Genomic DNA, 18447 nt, shown 5'->3' with positions numbered 1-18447 from the left:
AACCCTGGAAGATAGGATTGCTTTCTTCTGCCCATTTTTATCTCAATTCCAGTCAAGGAAGCTGAATTTTGGTTACGGAGAAGGGACTTGCGCTAAATTACTATCACAGAAATGCAATGTGCACAGTAGTAACTGACAAATCTTGGAAGAAGTTGGATAAATCAGATACTTTAAGCTTTGCCTCATTGGTTTTTCTTTTAATGAACCCAATTCTCAGATATTTGGAGTCTCCACATCAAAAGCTTTTAGCCTCTGCTTCAGTTTATTAGTTATTCATGAAACTTGGATAAAGTTATACAGTCAGACTTTGAAACAGGTTGAGGTTAAGTTGTTTGATACAGTCCCTGTCATTCAGTTTGGTTTTTTGGTGCGTTGTTGTTTGTTTGGTTTTTTTTTCAAATGGCACAATTTGTCTGATATTACTCAAAGATTAAGAAAGAAAGATGTTTAGGAACATATAGTGTGTTTATCCAGACCTTTCTATTTCTTAGAGTTATTTTATTTAACATATCATCTGGTTACGGTCAGAGCTATGAAAACATTTTTATTTCCTTCCAACAGTACTTGATTTTCTTTCTTTTGTTTTTGTTCTCTTGACTTTGTGTCCTCAGTGCTGTGCCTTCCCTTCCATCTCCTTGTTTGCTTTTTCTTTCAGTTAGCTACATTTCTCCTACGGCTTTGTGGAAAGCACTCTTTATCCTACATTAAGATTTGCTTTTTAACCTTTCAACATACACTTTCACTTTAACTTGCACATAGGCACCCTCACTTACTCTTTCATACTGACAAATATTTAAATGGTCACCATCCATTTATACAGATACTCAGACACTTGCCATCATCCTCATGATTCACTTTTCCCACTCAAGAACAGAAAAGGGTTGCCACGTCAGTCCCCATTCTGGGACAAAGGTACCAACTAAGGTTCCCTGTGCTCGAGCTGCTGTTGGATGCTCGGGGCAGAAATGCCAGTTTAGGACCAGTCTGACTTTTTGCTTTTCCTGGAGGTCACCATAATGCCCATCCATCCCAGCCAAGCCAGCCAGGTGAGCTTAGCACAACACATGCTCTTACTGCCAGGTTTTCTCTTAAGAATATATGAATTTGTTTCTCCAGTTGTGTTGGAAGATCAATAAATTACAGTAGAGGTACTGGGCAGCCAGGAGTCAGTAACATCTTAAACTGGCATAGCTGTTTCTTCTACAGTGCAATAAAACTTCAATGAGGAAGAATTCTACTTTTAAATTTACCATGGCCTATTCAAGATGAAGGAGAAAACCATAACTTTTAAATAATACATTGGTTCCAAAGTTAGGCATATTTTATTTTGGTAAGAAATGAAAAAGAGCTGGCACCTTCCTCTTATCTTTTTGCATTATTATGCCTATACTTAAATGATTGATTGATTGATTGATTGATGGTTTGCCTATCATTCCTGACTTCCAAGGTAACTACAAAAAGGCCCTTCGGAAAACAAAAGTTCTACTACATCTGACAGGTATATTTAAAACAGAAGAAAATACATAGATACACGCACTTCATAATGCAGCTTTTTGGGACTCAAAACAATTATTCACTAAAGGAGAAATATTTACTTGTACTACAAAGAAAAAAAGTTTATAAACAGTTTGATTTAGCAGAGCTGAAATAATGTATGGCATGACACGTATGTGATCAAAATTTGTTGTACAAGGTATAATGTAGCAGTAAAAGTGAAAACTCAATAAAAACATCAGGTTATATGCAACAGCTTCTTTACCCATTCATTGTCCCATATTTTTTCCAAGGCCAGCCAGCACATTCCCACCACTGCCCCTGCATCTTCCTACTTTTCCCTATTGCCCTCCCTCCCTCCCTCCACCTACCCCCGTATCTCACTTTCCTCCTGACATATAACAATTGCAAGCAATTTTCACTTTAGGTTTGTTAACAAGCACTTACCATCTCTCTGTGAGAAGGAGCAGCAGTGCTGTCATTCACTGGAGTGCTGGGCGGGAGAGCTGCAGGTAGTTTAAGAGAACAAACCTCAGATATCAAGCCACAGTACCTGTTGTAATTGGAGGCAATGCTGGCTAACTATTAGTTGGCTTGCTAAGCAGAAGGTAGGGGCCAGCTTGCTTGTTGCAGGTACACCGGGTTGCCGAACACCAGCTGGAACAATCCCTAAGAAAGGAAATAATTGTGTCTGTAAGGTTATTTCAGAACTTTAAACGCTAAGATTTCGAATCTCTCATGTGAGCACAGATGGAAACAATGCTGTCACTGCAAAGGTTGCCATTAGAAACAGATTGAGCCCGATAATCAGACTGGACTACTAATGGCTACAAGTACACTTTGCCTAACCAGTACTGGCAGGATGCTTTCCTTACAGTGATAAATGTACAAGCTGTGACTTGCATTTCATTTTCAACCTTGGCAGGCTAAAATAGCCTGTTAATGAATGAAGACATCTTTAAGCATGCCGTTGTATGCCAACAGCAGTTGGTAATCCTCCATATCCATCTTATTTCATTCCATTTACAATTCCACTTGTAATCAGGCAACGAATAAACTACTGATGCTTGGCCAGCAATACCCACACGACCTTAGAAAGTGTCTGAAATCTGCAAAAAAGCAAAATATGCTTGTCACTAGTATTGCTTACATTTTCACTTCAGCGTGCAGACAAGCAGTGCATTTGAAAGTCATTCTGAAAATAAACTGCAGCAAACTCAATCAAAACTTTTATTATTAAACATGACATACAAAAAAAAAGCCTTTTGGAAATGGCTATTAAGAGTAACATTCAGCATGAGATGTTTCTGATATAGCATATAACAGAGTACATAAAAAGCAATAACATAATTTCAGGAAAAGCCAGAGATTTATTTTATCATGATATTGCCACTAAAGAGGCTGAATTCCACAGAAAGCTGGAAAGCTTTGGTTGTATAATTCTCGATATTAAAGATAAAACTGTTTTTCTTATTTTGTCTTGCGGAGAAAGCAAATCAGAGCAAATAAAGACTAAATTTCAGTACTCAGTCACCCTCTGCATAATATACTTTCTCTTTTCCTTCGGCATGTATAATCACTATGAGCAAAAGTAAAAGTATTTCCTCATTCCTTCTTTTGCCTTGAAGGAACTGAGCTGCTGCCAGTCATTAAAAAATCGTGTGTTTTCTGACTAGAGGAAATAATTTAGTAGTAATTACTCCTGCTTCTCATCTTACATCTCAACTCAATTTCAATACCTTTCTTATAATTTCTTTATTATTTATCCCCGTTTTATAAGTAAATTAAATAATGAACAGTAAAGAATTATTGTTTTTCTAGCTCTTTATGATCTCCTTTGAAATTTCTACAACCCTGCTGTGACCATAGTCTTAAGTGATACTGCAAAGCTCACCTTGTATTTGCATTGCAGTAGAGTTTAATTGAAATACTTGAAGCACCTAAAAATGTTACAGAAAAGCTTATAGCTTTTTCCATACACATCTGGTAACTAGCAATCATCTATCAAACACACATCTGATAACCAGCACTGAGAACATCTCCCCACCTCTTCAAACTTCAATGAAAAAGAAGTCTTATGGCAAATCAACACTTAGTCCTTAAAAGTCAATGCTGCAGGGATCTGGTATACTTGCATTGCAAATTTGTTGCTTGGAAGTAGATTTTGATCTTTCTTATAAAAGATACAATCTGTGCTAAGAATTTTGAAATCATCTTTAATGTAGCAGAACGCTTAGAGGTCACAGAATTCAGATTCTGCAAATCTGAAATTTTGTATACAGTTTCTCTGATATTTATTGAGGTGTAATACCATATTTATCACCTTCAAGATGAGCAATGTGTAAGTGGGTATGATCAAGTGTTTACTTAAACTGTCAGATAAAATAATTAAGCCCACGGTGAAACAAAGAAGTCTACCAAACTGTTCACTAAATTACTCAATATATCTCTGACGAACTTTTATTGCACTTCTAGTAAATAACCTTATTTTAACTGCAATATCTTCTAAGTATTAGCAAGTAACTAATTACTATGTAATACCTAGAGCCAAAGATAGTCTATACTCCAGAAAGTTTTTAGCATTCCTGGGGGTAATTATACAAAAAGATTTCTTAATTTCCAAGGCTAAATAACAAAAATTAATCAAAAATTAGTGTGTTGTCCATCCCTTATCAACACTCTTCAGGTATCTCGGGGTGGGGAGACAATATTTGGGTATGAAACACGGAGCAAGAGCAGCACCCGAGCTTGCTCCCCTCTTTGGAGGTGGAGGTGTGCAGTGCAGACGGATGCTGGCCGTCACACTGGGCACGCACAGAGACTCACCAGGTCCCACTCTGACCTCTGCTGCTCGGCTTCTAGCTGCTAGGAGCAGCAGAGTGACACTAATGTGGGCTCCGGAGCTTCAGCGTTTGCTAATTTCACTTTGCTGCTCCATTTCCCTCCTCCACCCACCCAGCTACTCTGCTCCCAGCCAGCCGCCGCAGCAGTGAAAGGAACAAGACTTCTGAAGTGCTGTCCCCACGGCGCTGCCAGAGACCTCCTCGCCGTCACACTCTGATGCACCCTTTGAAGCATCTGGAGGTAGGGGAGAGGTGAAAAAGCCTCAGGCAGGGACACAACAGGTAGGAGGGTGATATATATCCTGCAAGCCACTTGATGAAAATCAGCAAAAGCATGGGTAAGGAAGCTAAAAATAAAACTCACGGATAAACCAGAACTATGATTTATGCATACACAGACTGAACTATTTTTAAAGGTTAGAGCCAGTTCAGAAAAGAGCTGTTAGTCCCTACATCTGCCCTTTGGTCATGAGCTTCAGGAAATCTGAACAGATTTCTTACCTGCTAGACGTTTGCTTCTCCCCTCCGCAGTCTCACAGCAAGGATTGGGGTTTGCCCAGCTTCTTTCTCTTCCCAACTGTCGTTCAGATAAAAATTACACATAATCAGTGAAAAGATCACTAGCTTTTTTCCCCCCTCTCTTTCTCACTTGCCAGCAACATTTGTAAATTTTCCAAAAACATACTTTAATATTTTCTATAGATGGATAACGACCATTATGGCTAAAGATACCACTTCATCCACCAGATAGCTTAGAGAATTGTGATCTCATAACTTAATCTGCCCTGGACAAGATTCTGTTCAGTCCTCATAGTGGAAAATTTTGGGATAATTGGAAGTTTTGGCTTGATAAAGCAGCGATTGTGTATCCAGTTGAAGAATAAGCTTCACTGCCAAAGCAAGGTGCTCTCACAGAACTACTCCAAGCTCTATAGGCAATGCCATTAGCTGTTGATTTGCTCAGAATTGTCTTTTGTAAAAAGAAGAGAGAGGAGGAGGGAGAGAGGAGAGAGAGAGAACTCACTGGGAGGTAAAAAAAATAATTAATTTGAATAAATAGAAATAATAACAACATTGAAATTTTGGCAAATGCATCAGTTTAAGTGGGTTCTAAGAAACGGTACATACCTCTAATTTTTTTGGTGCACAGCTCTGGCTGAATAAATACATTTTTGTTCTATAAAAAAGAAAGTTTGGAATTTGTTACTATATAGCTTCTGCAACTTACTGATAAAAAGCTGTCCATCAAAAGGGTTGATGACGCAGACATATCTCACTGGCGAGCTATTAACAACACAGATTGATTACATGAGGAGTGTAGAAAGATAGCTTATCTTTGTACTGTAGAATTTTATACAACTGAAAAAGTGAGGGGAGCTTGAAAAAGGCTTTTGCCTTAAACTACCTTGAAACAAGCTTGAAATGGATCACTCAACCCAGCTTTTTCTTTATAGACTTTCAGTGGTGACCTCAGCTGTATCAGTTAATCTATTTGAACTTTTCTTTCTCTAACAAAAAGAAAAGAATAATGAAGTCAGTTTAATGAAAATGTTAAGGACTTTTTTTAAGATTTAAACTTTTAGATGTATAAAACTGGTGCTAATAGCTATCTATACTGTGTTAGATATTAAGACAGACAAAACTTTTCTACAGGTCAAACAACTAAGGTCTCAGGTGAATTACTCAAGGAGGCTGTGGAATTCCTGTTGATCGTAAGCGTTTTTAAAGAACAGATTAGACTAACATCTGTCCACACAGAGACAGGTACAGCTGATTCTACCTTTTGGCAGGACACTAGAGCTTCTCAAACTCTATTCCAATTTGGTTTTTATTCTAAAGTGCTCCTTTTGTGGCCCTTGTCCGAAGAGTACAGAATTAATACATGGCTTCAGGTATTTCTGACCTTTTGGGTAGAAAGTATATTATGAAGGTAACATTCCTCAACTAACAAATTCTTCTCTTAAGATGAACCCTTTCCCATGGTTAGTAACAGCATCTTCTATGTTGCTCTTACAACGTACAGTGAGCCGAGAAACCTCAACTAATCTATCAGTTAAGAATGAGCTTCTCACATTGAATTATTGTCTTGATTTTCCTTTCTGAAAATGTACTAGCACTTCTGATATATGCTGTATGTGCAGACTCTAAAATCAAATTTGGCAGGTTTTATCAATTAAATATAAGAAGTGAAAGTGCCAAACAGAAATCAACCTCATCCCCCTCCATTTTCCTTTCTCCCTCACATATTTTCTATTATGTCTTTGTAGCAAAAATATAGTATAGATGCCCTGTAAAATGCAAATAACTTTGACAACAAAAGCTTTGTATCATTGCTTAAATTTAGGTTGGAAAACAACAAAAACTGCAAATTATACAGGGTATTCACAAGGAAAAGTGGTTTTAGTGAGAGTCAGGGAATTCTCAGATATCATAAAGAAAGCATCCAGCATCAATTTACAGAAATATTTGTTTATTTACCTCATTAACAACTGCCATAATTCGGAGCTGCTAGAACGTTTTCTCAGATAAATCTTCTGTTTGGAGACCTTATTGTAAATGGGATCCCAAAATGTACTTGCTGACTGAAAGATAAAAGTATGTTTAGGAGGAACATAGTCACAATGGGAGAATTAACCTAAAACTGACACAATTATCACGTAACAAAAAAATTGTCATTATTTCTATTTTATCTTTCACTTGGTACATGAACATGAAAAGAGGAAACCTGCCAGGCGTTCAAATATTTAACAAAGAGAAGTGATGGAACACCCAAGCTATCTATCAAGGTCTGATGATTTTCAGCAGCAGAAGGTAATAGCTAGGTGGGAAGTTATTGAGAAACACTTTGTGATTTCTATTTTCCATGCATCTTGGATGGGTAAGCATTTCAGACATAGATAACATCTTTTAAAGTGACATTAAAAGAAGCTAGTATTGAAGCTAAACCTGATACCAAGTATAACCTTGGGGTTCTCATAGGGCTTACAGCCAGTCAAGCATACATTTTAAGATAATTCACTCACCCCCTAAACTTCCCTTTTGACAATGTCTGTCAGGCTAGGATACTATTGAGAAAGCCAGGCATCTAGGGCACTGCCTTTGGTTTACCTGAGGACCATGATATCTCTATGTGTTTGCTCCAGTAAGGGTTCACACATGCTTAAAATTTAGGGAAAACAACTGCTTCCTGGTGCCTAGCTACCTAGTCAAGTCTCCGTCCTTGCTTTGGCTTGGAGGTTTCTTACACGTTGCAGGAGAAGAATTAAATCTCTAACAGTGGGATCACAGTAGGATTCACAAAAACTTGGTGCATATGCTTAAGGGAACAATTAGAGATTGTGATGGTGGAAAACTGTGCCTCAAATATGGATCCTCGCCCTAGTTAGGATTCACAGGGCGCCTGCCTATTGCAGGAAAATCAAGGTGACTTAACTTACCTGGACTATTTTTACGCATACACAGGCTGACCCATTTAGAACTAGGCGGCTTTCTAGTTAATTTAATTCCAAGCCTATGCCCTGAGCTTGAGTGTAAGAGACCCGGGTTCACTCTCTTCTCTGCTTGAGAAGATCTGAATTCTTACCTTCCAGGAGAATATCCCATAAGATATTCATGAGGGAGGAAAATATTTTCCCCCTCCCATTTCAGCCTGAAAGCTGTTCCACTTTGCAATAACTAATTAAATATTCAGTGCACCAAAAAAAGACTAAACTTGAGAGCAATTCCTTAGCCAAGGGCAATGGGTACCCCCCCGCCCCTTAAGACAAAGAGCCACAAGTCCAGTTCTTGCTCCACTGAAAACCTTGACACGATAATCAGAGAAACAAGAACTAAAATATTTGCTCTCAAGAGAGTGAACTACTCTACGCAAAGCGAACAAAATAGGACACATCTTACTCCCCTAGCCAGTACAGGAGTTATTTTAGAGATACGCGTGAAATGTTTCGTTGAATCTCTTCACACAAAACTCAGAGTTGACAGTGGGACTCTGGCAGGCAGATGGAATAACCAGAGAGCAGTGCCACCGCTGGCTCTGCATCAAAGCCAGTCTGCTCCATGTACTCTAAAAGCCACAGTCCTTACTGCGAAGACTGAGAATCTTCTGCCTAAACGCAGTATACTTACCCATTTACCTAGAAAAATGGGCATGCAGCGTAAAGATGGTTATAGCATTTAGGAAATGAATTACTTTACTATTTAAATAATTTATTTAGGGGGTTGGAGGTTCCAAACCTTAAGGGCTATTGTTTGCTTAGAGCAAAGTAACATAAAATGTTTAATTCTTTTATTCTATACCATTAATAACTTAGTGATAATAATTAACATAGAAATATGCCTATCCTGATAAGCCTGAAAGGATAAAGTGATTTGTTAATTGGTTAACTATAGTAATGATTAATAATAAATAAAGGCAGTCATATTTCTTTTCCTAGGGACAGCATATCTGTCCTTTTAGCAGTTTATAATGGACCTCTGGGTTACTTGTTCTAATTAGTCGGTTGAGGCACTCATTAAACATGTGCTAAATAAACCCAAATTTTATTATAAGGCAATATATACTTTATCTGGCATATACCATGAGAAACATTTCCAACAGTAGAATACAGAAAACAGACTATTCTCTCAGTGGTACTTCAAAATCTAATTGACTGGGAAAACCACAGAATTTTAAAGTGTTGTAGCGATTTGTACCCAGAAGCTATTCTTCCTTGCTCCTGTGGTTACTATTATATTTTGAAACTAAAAGAGCTTAACAAATCATGGATGACCAGGAAAGCTGTACAACACTAGACATACCATACAGGACTTTCATTGTTGTAAGTAAAAGTCTGTGGCCAAATCTTAAGAGATAGGAATATTTTTTTTGACAGCCGGGGGAAGTCGTAAGAGTAACCCAGAGCTCCCCGGGTGTATGGGGTCCTACTAAAGAAATAACTTCCTGCTGCTATCTTTTGGCACCAAGAAACTGCAGGCGTGGGCCGTGCTGAACCTGCTTGTGTATTACAGACCAGTTTTGTGGATATATTTACAATGTAAAGTTGTTAAAGTCTGATATTAGGATGAATATGATGGTACTTTTCATATTGGAATAGTTGAACGTGATGTCCAAGTTGATTGACATGCCGTGTGTCATCTTGAATGCAGCCTCCCACAGTGAAAAGAAGGAGCCATAAAGGAGGAAGAGGAGAGAGAGAAAAAAGGAATGAAGAGAGGGAAAGAAAAGAGAACCCCTTACTTAAGGGTTCAATTCTAGCTAAAATGCTGAAAAATGTAAAAGAAGCTGTGGCAAGAAGAAATCACGCATAACTTCAAGAATAAGAGGTTGATCTTTCTAGTGGTTTGATTCTTCTGAGCTGCCTTTATCTATTACTTGTGATCTGGAGGATTTATCTGTATGACAGAAAACATAATTCGGTGGTTGTGTGGCTGGAGTTTAAGTGACTGACTCTCTGACAACTAGATTTTTTGGGAGGCTTGGGCAAAAAACTATAAGAGTTTGCCCAGGACAAGAAGGGAATTACTACTTCATCAGTAGATGAAGTACAATTATAGCAGTACAATTATAGCAGAAGTGGTTTCAAAGTATTCTCATTCTCAGCTTTGGTAGATTATTCAGTTTTGCCAAGTGGTTTTTTAAATGTGTTTTGCTTTTACCCCTGAATTTTTTTCTTTTATGAAGGTTGCTTGTAAGTGGAAATATACTGACTTTTCTGGAGTGCTCCACTGGAACAAGTTTCCCAGATCTGGGGAAAAGAGGGCAGTTTAAGTTTCGTATTCTTCTCTAGAGAATTAAGGGAAAGCTATTGTAGAAGGGACCTTACAATTTCAACTTTTAGAGATTTTAAGATTGTACTTTTCAATCTTAGCTTCTATAAACAAGGGCATACTATGTTCATGCCTTTAGTCCTGTATATGTATGATGCTAAATTGTAAATTCTAATTTTTTTTCTTTCTGATAGAAATTAATTTTAGTTTTCAACTGAAAATTAGTTTTGCCACACTTACGTTTGATTAACTGATTTATTGTTCACTGTTAATGCTGCAAGGTGACACATGACATCATTTAATGTAGCCTTATCATTGAAGACTTCTTTGTGAAGGTGCTGAACATAATCCCAATTCAACAAAACATTTGACCATGGCAACAAAACCAGTTTTAAATAAGGAGGAATACTACTTACCCACTTAAGCATTTTGAAGGCTACTTCAAGCCAGAAAACATGAAAACACGCCCCTCTCCCCAATAAACAACCATAATACCTGCTTGTTTACATAGAAACCATACCTAAAAATGTATTTTAAAGTTAAATGAATGCTCATTAATTTTAGATGTTTAATTCTACTAATTTATTTTTTTCTTATAAACTTTTTTCCATATGTTGCCATATTTTATTCTTTGTTTCTCCAGAAACCTGTTATCTGGAAGTAGCAATGTTGAAGCCAACACTGGAGTGGTATAAGATCAAAATATAGATTTTGCAGAGATTTGAGGAGGATAGAGGGCTTCTATTTTATAAAATATCTTTCTGAATTTTCTTTAAATTATACATATCAACTTGTTTAAATGAACAGGTTTTAAATATGAAAGTGTTGTTTTGACCCCCTTGCGCCCCGTATTTCTCACAGGGTTCTCTAATGAGTTATAAGTGATTTAAAGTTTACTTGATAAAAAAAATCAATCTTAAAAGAGAAAGAATAAGTTGTTCCTAAATAAGAACTGTAGCTAATTAAATATACATAATTTCATTCTTTCGTTTTCTTTGGCAAAGCTTCGCAAGACTTAATATTACTTTAATCAGTATATTCGAAATGAAGCAATAAAAATTGAAATTAGGTTTGAAAAATGGAAATTAAGCAAACACTTGCAAAGAATTCTGTTCTTCTGTCAGAATGCCAAAGCAGAATTATGAGTCAACTTTATGAAATTTATTAGAGAATTAGTACATTTACATGAAAGAGAAAATATGAAATTTTGCTGTTTTAATTATATGCCCAATTTGGTGCTATTACAGTAGTTTTTCTTGATTAAACTGTTTAATGGGAACACTACATAGAAATATCTGGCATATTGACAGTTTGAAGAGTTGAATGAGCCAGCTATTGAGGCTACTAAAGAGCACTCTCATCTTAATCCTGAACACTTTGTTCTTTCTAACGGAAATGCATGTGAAGCAGCTGCCTGTAAAAAAATACCATTGAAGGTAATTTTATCATTTACTGAATCACACAACAAACTCATATATAATAAGGATTCATTTAGGATGTTCATGCAAAAATGCAAGGATCTGTGAGAAAACCACTTAATTTTGTGGGGCTTTTTCTTCAACTATTTTTAAAAATATTGATGGCAATAGAATTTTTTTTTTCATTCATTTCAGCAATATTTCTCTTTTATCTTAGTAATCCAGATTTTCATAACTGAACAAAATGAACAATATTACATGGCAAAATTGTAGTTGAAACGCACATAGTTTGCTTAATTATAAAACTTAATAGTGTAACAATTTCTAAACATCTAAATATTCTGAAAGGGGAATGGCAATTATCCCCGTTATTAGGCTTTCACGCAAGTAAAACTTTTCCTTACCTTCTCAGAAAAAAATTGTCCTTCTCTAAATCCATGACATTTTTGACTGTTAAGCAGAAGTCCGCACGCCGTTCAGCAATTTCCCTCCGTAGTTTAAGTGCACCTGACGGGCCTTCGGAGGCATTTTCTGAGGGTATCGATTTTGTGTCCATCTCCTACCCATGCGTTGTTCCACGCCTGATGCCAAAACACTGCAACTGGAAGCAATGTTTGCCTTATTAAACATGGTACTCTGCAGGCAAGCTAACAGGAAACCTTGGCCCTATTTCAGGTGTTAGATTTTAAAAAGGGTGATGGGACTACAAAAGAGCATTTTGAGTTCTGTTGGGCAAAAGGTGGTTGCTCACTTTGCTGCTGTTATCCCAACACAGTGAATAAAAGAGAGGAACATTCACATTGGGACAAATTGGACTAGTAAGGAACTGGAGTACGTAAGAGGAGATGAAAAAAGGCCTCAGTTTACTTTGATGGAAGAGCTATAACTTAGTACAAAGATTGTTTTTTCCCCTTCCTTTTTCCCCCTTTCAAAAGCAAAGCTAAACCAGCCTGTATATCCTGCAGGATGCAGCTGCTCTGGAGATCAGTAAAAATTCATGCACAATTGGTTTGTGATTACAAGTAATCTTATTAAGAAGTGGATAAACAAGTGTACTGACTTCATCTTAAATCTAGAAACCCAAAAGCTAGCAGAAATGTGAAGCTAGCACTTCACATCTATTCTTCATATATTTAAATCACAGATAAACAGCATTTGCCAAACATTCCTGGATTCAGTTCCCCCAATGAATAGTGAAGGATCCTATTTGGATGCTAAATGCAGGAAAATAATAAAGACTGTAAAGGAAGGGAAAGCATTCAGAGCCAGAGAACTATGGGACACTCCTTGTTGGGGCATAAACCATAATGTTTTGTCAGACTTAAAGTTCACACACCTTCTTAGACGACCAGTTCCAAAGCAGAGGTCTTCCCCTGATAGATGTCGTCTCTGTAACTCCCTACTGAGTTACAAGAAAAGTTATCAGACTTACCAGGCAAAGGAAATTTGGAGGGTGTATGTATGCATATTGTATTCTCTCTCACTTTTCTTTCTTTCTTTCCTGGTTCATTAATTCTGCATATATAAACCCAAAGTGATTTTTGTCTATTACACTGAAATACAGACGCCCATCTATTAATCTGTTCTGTTTTGCTCTTCTGAAGTCTGTATTATTATCACTTTTCTCCACATTATCCCTATTTCAGATAATTTTCTAAGCAGCAGTTTTTATCTTTTCTCTTCCTAGACCCACTTCAGTCCTTCCCCTTTATCTGTATGGATACTTTCAACATTTCCCAGCTAACTATCCGCTCCAAAATAGCAATATGCTGCTCCTGCTCTTCCACAGATGTTAAGGACGACTGGACTAAGCGATGACTCCTGCAGCTCTCTGCTAGCTACAGTACTTTTTGATCATTACCCTTTACTTGTCATTGCCTAATGGCAGAGTTCTCATCCAAGATAATTTTTGAATTATGTTTTCACTTAAGAAACGCTGCATCGAGAGCCTTATCAAAGATCACGTGCAGCTCGTACTCTTTGCCAACTAGTGTTTAATTCTGTTTGAAAAGAGAAGGGCCCTCCACACACGGGCACCACGTACCTGCAGGCATAGTCATCCCACCTGCACTGCGACCCAGATGGAGTTTTGCTGTGCTGGGATCAGGGAGCTGGCGCCGGTCGCTGATGCTGTAATGTGGAGCAGCAGTGAACTAGAACGGAGCTGATGCAAAAAGAAAAAAGAAAAAAAAACCTCAACCCCGTCCATTCAGATACTTTAGGCCTACTCCAGTGCTTTGACCCAAATAACCTGATCTGCAAATAGCAAATAACTTCTCCTGCGTTCTAAATCAAAGGGGAAAAATAAGCTATTTGGGTCAGAGCATGCAAAAAAAAGGCCTACCCAAATGACTAGTCTCTCCCAGACACTGGGGTGTGCATATCTCGTGAATCTTTTTAATTTGCAATTTTCCCCTGGCTCCAGACAGATGTGTCAAACAGAGCTGAACATTAAAAACATTACCTAAAGCCACAGTGATTTTTAATATCTTCTATTAATATATTTATTTTAAATGCAACATTCTGTAAAACTAGCACGGTCTTCCTAAAGGGTCTAAAGCGTGTGGATGAAGGATTAAAAATAACCCCCTCAGCTTTATCTTGTGATTTCCACCCCATAGAGTACTTTGGTGTTCACTTAGTATAATGACATTGTCTCTTTCCAAAGTGATCAGAAACATTCTGACTTCTCTCCAAATCCAGCTTCTGTTCACTCTGGTGCATTACTCATCCCCCCCAAAGGATTTTTTGAGGCTGTGCACTAGGGACGGTATTCAGAACAAAGAGCTTACAAGCATATTGCTTCAGTAGAATACAATCGTTTATAAATTTCCTATTCATTAAGTTCTACATTCCCAAGAAACTTTAATACTAAATTTACACTCAGTTCCGTGGACTCAGCTGGATCTGTATCATAACTTATAATGGCACAGTGAGGAAATACCCTATTACTATAAAGAATGAATTAAAGGTGCAAAACTTCCTCAGAAACAACCAAAACTGAAAGCAGTCACCAATTATGTTTTCTTTGTATTTTTGGCCAACTTGGGAGCCATTTGTAGGAGAAAAATAATAGGTCTGGTTATATCCAATGATGGAAATAATTTTGAAAAGTTTCTGGTTTATACTAATTCTACTTTGTACACTACATTTGGGACTATTATAAAGGTTGTATATAATTTCAGCACATGTAAATATAATACAAAAGAATATAATGCAAAAGAAATACATACTTTAAAACATTTGTTGAAATCTTATCTGCTTTCTTATTATAATTCAGGGTATACATAGAGATAAATGACAGAAAGAAGGATCCTTGCACATCCTAAAACCTGCTTTTATATAGTCTCCAATGATTCTGTTTAGGAGGAAAGATGGGGCTGGACAGGAGTCATTCGGAGGACAGAAGAGAGCTTGAAAATTTATCTGTAAGCCAGCAGCTTTTTTGGGGAGAGGCAGTAGTCAGAGAGACATGACAGGAATTCACTGAGGTTGGGAAACACAAGTGACGCCCAAAAAAGTCACTTCAAAAATTATAATTTTTCCCATTACAGCCATCCAAGTCCTCTCAACTAAATCCACTTGTGGGGTTCCTGCCCCCATAGCAAACCTACCAAAAATCTGATTTCTGTAACCTGTGATTAAATAGGTCTTAACAGTGATCCCCCTGAACCAGATGTGATTTATTAAAAGACCAGTGGACTAAAAAAGTCAGTCTAGATACCAGCGCAATATATGCCTGCAAAAGCTGTTAGAAAAAGATAGTTCAAACAGCCTGGTCTCTCGTGACAGTCTTCATAAATCCCTATGAAGAACCCAAGCTTCACAGTGCCAGGACCAGGAGCAGGACCCCAGTCCCCTCTCTCTAGATCTGTCTCCTGCAGAATAAAAGATGCCTTCCAGTCCCTTTACATATTCATCGGACGCCTCAAGGAATGCAGGACTAGCCGTGCTTCCCAGAGTGCCTTCCTACGGTACCCGCTGCATATAATACTGTGGCAGTAACACTTTCTACAGATGCTGTCCTTTTTTTCCCCTGCATTGCTTGAACCAGAAGGCAAAGCAGCATGTCAAATGTTTTAAGTAAGAGAATTCGACAAACTCACTCACTGTTTTCTTAAACATAAATCCTTAAGCAAAATTGAAAATAACAGCATGAGAAACATCACACCTGGTTGCTTACACTGGATGAGAAAATAATGTTGCCTTCATATATATATATCTATAGTTCTTTTAATCATCATAACATTATTACCTGTTTGGAGTACACTTTGCAAGACAGATGAAGGAAATTTTTGATACCTCATTGTGAATTTTCCCTGGCATCTAAAAATACTCCCCTGTCCCAACTATTCTCTGAATGTCAGTTCACCGACAAATTACCCAAAGGTGCCAGAGGTATTTCAACCACTGAAATAATTCAAAGCCAGATGATACTCAGTTAATGCTTAGATACTCTTGCCCACATACACGCTTGAAAATGTCTTTGGAAATCCCTTAATAAAGTTTGTAATAATGAATATGCAAAAATGGAAACAGATTTCAAAAGACAAGGATACAGAACAGCAAGATCTGACATCTGTGGACCCAACATCATCATTTCCATTAATAACTAGGCAAAATCAGGACTAATCAGAATTCACTTTACATTCCTGGAATGAACAAAACATAAATTAATAGTTAATCATCTATTTTATTTTTTAGTACTAGGAATGTAACTTTCTATCCTGATATTCTGCAATATAAAGAATGCAAATAACTTAGGACAATCTCATCTCGGTTATATTTTGCATCTGTAACACTGTATTTTCTCAGCAATCTGCATTTTTAAGTATCTTTGCACGTGAGTATACATGCAGAAGTTAATCTGGCAATGACTACTGACATTAAAACTGCACAACATTTCACATATATGAATCTGTTTGCAGATACCCATAAATTACTGAAAGTTTTACTTTTGGAGATTAAGCATTTTATGGAAAAAGCACCCTTTAATTATTATTTCATTTTAAATGTGACTTAAGTATGTTTTCAAATGTTTTCCTAATTGGAGCTTTAAACCCATGCTTTAAATCAACTCTATAAAGAATGCAGCCACTTATATTTATTTAATCGCTGAGTTTCAGTGGTCTGTGGAAATACTTAGCCATCTATTCCTCTTGTGACATTTGGTGCCCTTGAGCAACTTACCATTTGTGACCCAGTTCCTTCAGACTGTAAGATGGATAGCACAGGAAGTATAAATTTTTCCATAGTATCATCATCACTATTCAGCAGATCGCTATTCAGCTCCCAGCTTCATTGTACTTAGCAAATACAATAAAAGACAGCTTCTCTCACAAAGGAACAAGACAGAGGAAAGAAAGAGAGCGTTATCATCTCAATTTTTACAAAATAATTTCAATGGAATTTATGAAAATCTATTACATGCCCATCTTCCTTGGGAGGCACCAAAAATACCTTGGAAGTATGCCGAGAGAAAAAAAACGTGACTTTTGTTTTCCAAAAAAGCAAGTGAGTTGCACTTGGAAAGCCTTCAGGTGCTTTTTAAAGATCTGTCCCTAAGCAGCTTGACCATTCAAGGCATGCACAGCCATTTAGAAACTATATCCAAATACCCTAAGTTGTGCTTCATTGCTTTTCTGACAAGACCATCCCCTCCCAGTTCTTTTCCTCATAGCTAAACATATTTAAGTTTACACTATAAAAAGACCGTGAAGTGCAGAAAAGAGTGCAGTAATCCTCAGGAACACAATTCAGTGTCTGCACATTAGCAGCTGGCAAAAGAGAATCACTTTGAAAACGTTGTGTTTCAGTTCAAACAAAAGACAAAAAACAAAATAGAAAATAAGAAAGGTGAGATGCAATAATTTTGCAATGAAAAGAGCTGTGTGTTTATTCATTCTCCCCTCACTGACAAACGGCACAACTGGCTTTGCCCAAGCTTGCCATTAAAATTCAGCCCCAGGTAGAGAACAAACAGAGGAATTTCAGTCTGAATGGTGAAGGTTTCTGAGACTAAAGAGTAACTAAGGAAAGCTGTCATGCAACCTGGACAATGGCAGGTCATGACCAGAACACTGCTACTATAATAAAGATTTATTTAAATGTATCTCCAAGGAGAAGGTGAAAATATGAAGGAAAAACTCCTCTAGATTTTACAGGCAAGAACTCCTCTGACTTACCACCTCGGTACTGATTGAAATGTAGGGATTTCCTTGTTCTTCCTCAGACTTCCAGGGAGCGCTTCCAGGGCCAGGGAGAACCACTATGAACATATACATATCTGGAGAGAAACAGAACTGAAAAAAAAGTTTAAATGCTAAAGGCTGTACCTTTAGAACTATAAATCTCATATTTCCCTTAAAATAAACCTCTAGAGCCACCAGATGGAAAAAATAAAATGGGTTAATTTTTTTTCCCCTACTGTTTTATGAAAGTAGTGAAAACACAGCAAGTGGTTTACAGGCTTTTTGGTTTGGTTTTGATTCATACTGCTTTTAACCTTTGATTGTAGGCAGACCATCCTTTCTGCTACATACTTATTTCTGTGTGTTAGTATGTAAACAGTATGTGACATTAATTGCTTGCCAACTGCAAAAAATTGAGTTTTCTGCCTTTCTTTTCTGCACAAGAATGAGACAGCTGAGACAGATGGGCTGCCCAAGTCCAGCAGACAAGTCATTTCACTTAACAGTGGAGAGCAGAAGGGAGTTTCCACGTGGAATCAATAAGTCTCACCCTGAAAATATATACAAAAAGCCTGCTCACACAAGTGCATATTTGTGTCTGTGTATATATGCACACATATACACATTTTTCTGGTTTTCCTGTATGTGTGTATATGCATACACAAAAACATATGCATATGCATGTGTTTATATATACAGGAAAAAAAGTGTGTATATATATATAGGGAAACAAAC

The 18447-nt window shown here is 37.3% G+C and overlaps 1 long non-coding RNA gene across 3 annotated transcripts in view; it reads right to left on the bottom strand.

Annotated features, from left to right (window-relative positions):
• LOC106892575 overlaps positions 1 to 12091 on the bottom strand; it is a 32052-nt gene extending 19961 nt beyond the window's left edge. For all 3 annotated transcript variants that reach the window (XR_001412877.1, XR_001412879.1, XR_001412878.1), the window contains exons 1-5: positions 11926 to 12091; positions 6816 to 6919; positions 5466 to 5514; positions 4839 to 4914; positions 1942 to 2163 (exon numbers count right to left, since the gene is read on the bottom strand). This is a non-coding gene — a long non-coding RNA (uncharacterized LOC106892575). The remainder of the gene's footprint in view (positions 1 to 1941; positions 2164 to 4838; positions 4915 to 5465; positions 5515 to 6815; positions 6920 to 11925) is intronic.
• Between the last annotated feature and the right edge of the window lie 6356 nt (positions 12092 to 18447).

The sequence above is a fragment of the Calidris pugnax genome, unplaced genomic scaffold (genome assembly GCF_001431845.1).
Source record: "Calidris pugnax isolate Ruff unplaced genomic scaffold, ASM143184v1 scaffold42, whole genome shotgun sequence".
Lineage (NCBI taxonomy): Eukaryota > Metazoa > Chordata > Aves > Charadriiformes > Scolopacidae > Calidris > Calidris pugnax.
Note: the sequence above shows the minus strand (reverse complement) of the source record. Positions and strands in the feature narration are given on the sequence as shown.